The 5,279-nt window shown below is 39.0% G+C and overlaps 1 long non-coding RNA gene across 1 annotated transcript; it reads right to left on the bottom strand.

Annotated features, from left to right (window-relative positions):
- Nucleotides 1-2,992: 2,992 nt before the first annotated feature.
- Nucleotides 2,993-4,233, bottom strand: LOC115429274 (uncharacterized). The gene is made up of 2 exons (XR_003936755.1): nt 4,145-4,233; nt 2,993-3,360 (listed from the first exon to the last, which is right to left on the bottom strand). It is a non-coding gene; the product is annotated as an uncharacterized LOC115429274 (long non-coding RNA).
- Nucleotides 4,234-5,279: the final 1,046 nt, after the last annotated feature.

Raw genomic sequence — 5,279 nt, 5'->3', positions numbered from 1 at the left:
ATTCCCCATCCACAGTCAAAAATATTAATGAGGTATAGCTTCATAAGTGATAGATTTTAATCAGTATCTTGCATTGATTGTATCTTGTAAAGTTATCTAGAGATACCCTTTCTGGTGGAACATTCCCAGTACCTGTCTCTTTATTGTCCCTCTCCTATTTGTTTTATCCGTTATAGGTGCCAACTGACAGCAATCAGAACCAGTCAGCTGTGAGCAACCAGAATCAGACAAGTCCAATGGTCAGTCCACCCAACACAGTCAGAAAGGTAAATTAAATCCAATTTCCTGCATAGTAATGTTTGATGAAATATTGCATGAGTGTGACATGGTTTATATCGGATATTAAAGTTCTCCGTCACCATGACGGATTTCCGTCAAATGGAAAAACTAAGGGGGGAAAAAAGTCATATTGAAGTAACTTCCCCAGTCCAGTCAGCACTGCGATCCTGTCCTGGGTCTGCTGTCCTGAATCTGCAGGTGTTTAACACAGGCACGCCACGCACAGGGGGCTGATAGGTTTAACAGTGATGATAAGAAGATGACTTCTTTATTTTTATGTCGGGAGGAGAGATTGATGACTATTTCTCTTCGGAAGGAAACGCTGCCCATTCTGTGCCTCAGGAACACATGGACAAGTTCAGCTTTACCGAAGTTCAGCCTCCAGACGCTTACTTTAGTTTAGTGCTAACAAGTAGCTTTCATTATGAAAGAACCACAGCGAAAAGGGAAGAAGACAGAACTGATCTACATGTACCTTCATGTTTGGGTTAATAGCTTATCTCCTCTTGCCGGTATATGACTAGTGTGTGTGTTTGTGTGTATGTGCCCTTCCCGTGCGTGCGGCTGTGTACGCCCGACTGCATAAGTGCTTTATTTTGACCCATTTAGCATCTTATTTCTATCTGTGTGGTACAGTACGAAGATAAAATTGAATGAATGAGTAACACCCTTGGTATTTGCAAAGCCGCTGTATTTTAAATACCCTCAGAGAGTATCTGGAACGGAATATAATTTCTGTTTCATTTGACGTAATTTCTTCCAATCAAAAGAGAACATGATATTGGCGGGAGGGGGTTGTGGACGCAGGTTTGACGACGTACAGATTATTTTGGCTAGCAAATACGACATCATGGACACGTTTGTAGAGGAAGGTGCTGAGGTGGTAACTATTGAGAGATGCGTGAAAAATAGATGGACGTGGGTGTGGCTTGATGAGTAGGGAGACGATGGAACTCCAATTAGATCATGGTGCAAAAAAATGAAGCTGCCTGGTGCGTGCATGTGCGTAGTTTGCCACAAGAAAATTCTGTATGATTCCAATGGTAAAAAAGTCCTGATCCGCCATTAATCTGAGAAGCTGAAGATTGGTCTGTGATACTGGTTCTAGTGAGTACACGGGCAGCATTTTGGATTAGCTGAAGGGTCTGTAAGGACTTTTGGATTAGCTGAAGGGTCTTTAAGGACTTTTTGGGACAGCCTGAGAGAAGTGAGTTACAATAATCTAGTCTGGATGGAATAAAAGCATGGATTAATTTTTCTACATCGTTCTGTGTTCAAATCTGTCTAATTTTAGTAATATTACGCAGATGAAAGAAAGCAGTTCTAGAAATCTGTTTTATGTGAGAGTTAAACGATAGATCCTGATGGAAAATAAGGCCTAGATTCCTCACAGTGGTTTTGGTCTCCATGGTAACACCATCCACAGTGACTACTTGGCTGGACACCACATCCCTAACAGTTTTTGGTCCAAACACAATGACTTCAGTTTAGTTTGAGTTTAACAGCAGAAAGTTGTTGTTCATCCAATCTTTAATCTCTTTAATGCACTCCTGTAGTTTGGCTAGCTGATTGGCGTCATCAGGTTTAATGGATAAATGTAATTGGGTATCATCAGCATAGCAATGAAAGTTGATGGAATGTTTTCTTATTAAGTTACCTAAAGGAAGCATGTATATGATAAACAGTATTGGTCCAAGAACCGAGCCTTGAGGTATTCCATAACTAACTATAGCGCACTGAGAGGATTCATTATTAATGCTAACAAAGTGAGAACCATCTGTTAGATGGGATTTGTTAAAAGATTAAACAGACGATAAATGGAGCATGAGAACCAACGCTGACCTGGACCATGTAGAAAACTGTCTGCTAGAAATAAGAATACGCTCACTAAAGTTAAAAGGTTTATATTTATTGTCATTAAAAGTCACTGGTCACATCACTGGCCAACGGACGCCGTTAGTCTATACATTCATATTTCACAAAATATTACAGTATGAACATGGATGTGTCACTGAAGGAACAGATGATTTTTCTGCCTTTCCGCAGGTTTTCTATTTGAACACACTGGAGCCCTGAGTCAGCACGCTGCATTCACTGCGCCTGGGAAAAAAATCCCTGACTAGAGAAACCTCATCTGGTATGCATTTGTGTAGTAAAACTGTATGTTTGTACTTTTTTTATGCAGGAATCAGTTTACTGTTAATACACAAAAATAAGATTCAACAGATGCAGAACATATGGTTTTACGTGTTAAAGTCTGATCAAACTGTTGTGACGGTGGTTTTCAGAAGGATTTGATGATGATGATCCAAAGCTTCAGTTGTAATCTGTAACTTTACGATCAGTTTCTGTATAAAACTAGGATTTTAGCAGATGTGTTTTTATGCAGCATCCTCTCCAGATGTTACCTGTGGAGCTGAACTGGAACCTGCAGCTTTAGGCCTAAGGTCAGAGCGCTGCTTCAATCCTGTCTCTTCTCTTGCTTTTACAATCTGATTTAATGTTACTTTTGTTTATTATACTTATTTTAATCTTTTTTGCTGACTTTTTCTTCTTTCAGTGCTTGGCTGTTAGGTTAAAGAAAATGAGAAATTAGAGAAGAATTTTTTTTTTTTCTCTTTTTTTGTAAATACGACCATAAATGCACAAGTATTTTGTTAAAGGGGCAGAAAACTGAATCGAAGCCTCATCTTCATGTCTTTTCCAGTTTTTTCCCGCAGGTTGTGAATGCAGTGTCACAAAAAAACCCCAAAACAAAACATTGCCTCTTCTCTGATCACACAGTGTGGATGTTGTTGCCAGCGGTCGCCACAGTTACAGCAGCATCCCAGACGGAGGCGGGGCTCCGCTGACGCCGACCTAGTGCAGGATCTTGTGGTAGGGGTGGAGCGGCAGCGATGCTGTGAAGGCTCTGATGTCAGTGATGAGCGCAGCGTCCTGCAGCTGCGGCGTCCAGGCCGGCAGGAAGCTCAGCTCGCTGTCTTCGCCGTACGCAGACAACGGGGGGTTGTTGGCGCCGTCTGAGGGGCAGAGGACGCTCTGGTCTGAAGGGTCGTTCTCCTCCACGCCGAAACCAACCACCTGACGAGGGCCAGAAAACCAGCGCGTTGAAACGTGGGTGAAACAAAGACTAACGTTAAATCTAATGACACCGGTGAATATTACAGCAGAACATGGAAGTGTTGTAGTATAGATCACATTTTATATAAACTAATAGAGTTGTGGGATATATAAAAAGATCATTGAAATAGTCATATATAGTGTAAATTAGAAGGAACAATGCATATAATTATGGATTACAGCCAACTGTATTTATATGGGTTTCTATGTAGTGCACTGCAAAAATCTACATCTGTCCACATGTATTTGTCTCATTTCTAGTTCAAATATCTGATCCCACTGAAAATCAGGCAGAATCACCTGAAGAGGAACTTTTCAGTCAGATAGAAGAACTGATTTATAGACAATAGATCTGGAAAATCTGACTTCAAGAAATCTGAACAAGTTAATTTTCACTTGGTCCATTGGCAGATTTTTTTGCTTGAATTAAGCAAAAAAAAAATTGTGTGTGTATATATATATATATATATATATATATATATATATATATATATATATATATATATATATATATATATATATATATGTATATATATATATATATATATATATATATATATATATATATAAAAATTTTTTGTGTGTGTGTGTAGACTTCTTGTATTGATCTAATTAGTGTTGTATTAAAGGGGGTGGGATAAACAGTTTGTTCCTGTGAGCTACCACTAACCCTGCAGTCAGTCATCTTTTGTGTAACTGTATGAATGTGTCTTTGGTTTTGGCCGGCTTAGTTTCTTTTACTTACGTGGACGCTGAGTTTTCTGCTGCTGTTTCTGTGTTCCAGGAACCAGGAAACCAGTTCAGCCTGAGAGAAGAGTTTCAGAGCCTCGATCTGGAGGAGAAACCGCAGAGGATCAGGACCAGGAGCAGGTCACAGAGCACAGACTGGAACCCCACAACAGGACTACAGATCATAATCAAAGGCCAGAACCACATACCAGAACCAGGTCCACAGACCAGGACCCACGATCACTTCAAAACAATCACTTTCCCACTAGAGAATATTAATTATATATTAATTATCTCAGCCTTAAATTTAAAAGGAACACAAAGAAAGTAATTATGTCGTCAATTTCATTTACATTTAACCTTTCCTCAGTGATTCATCACCATTTATTAAAACATTATCCTCTGCATTTTTCAGTGTAAAGCAAGTATTTTCCTACATTTAATTCATGTAGATGTTCATAAAAGCTAAGTAAATTCAAACCTTATTAGATGAAATCAGGAAAAAAAAATAAGGAAAATGTGACTTTTCCAGCAAAATATATCATGAACTGAACATAAACCAAATGTCTCCATCCACTGTCACTGATCCAACTACTTCAGTTCCTCTACATGTATTGATAGATTAATGGGAAAATTTTTCAAAGTGGCACCAAATCCAGAATCAGATCCGGATCGAAATAATTTCAATCCCTTGTGTTGACATCATCATACAGAAGCTGTATACCAAGTTTGAAGTCAATCAGAACTGGAGTTTCAGAGAAAAAGACGATTGAAATGTTTTCCCCATAAGAGCCCATGTTAAATTTTGTGTCAGTTCCAGATCCAGAAGAAGATCCTGATCAGCATGTGGACATTATGTTTGGGTCATCTCCCCATCAGGGCTGGACTGGAGAAATTTACACTGGATATCATTTAGATTTACTGAGTTACTGCATCCATCCACTTCCTATCTCTGATAATGGGGACATTTTTCAAAGTGGCACCAAATCCAGAATCAGATCCAGGTCCAAATAATTTCACTAACTTTTGTTGACATCATCATAAAGAAGCTGTATACCAAGTTTGAAGTCAATTGGAATTGTAGTGTAGCCCGATGGAAATAAGGGGATGGGTGTGTGTTAAAAAAAATAGCATAAATACATAAATACCTA

The sequence above is a fragment of the Sphaeramia orbicularis genome, chromosome 12 (assembly GCF_902148855.1).
Source record: "Sphaeramia orbicularis chromosome 12, fSphaOr1.1, whole genome shotgun sequence".
Classification (NCBI taxonomy): domain Eukaryota; kingdom Metazoa; phylum Chordata; class Actinopteri; order Kurtiformes; family Apogonidae; genus Sphaeramia; species Sphaeramia orbicularis.
This window is presented reverse-complemented; position numbering and strand designations above follow the sequence as displayed.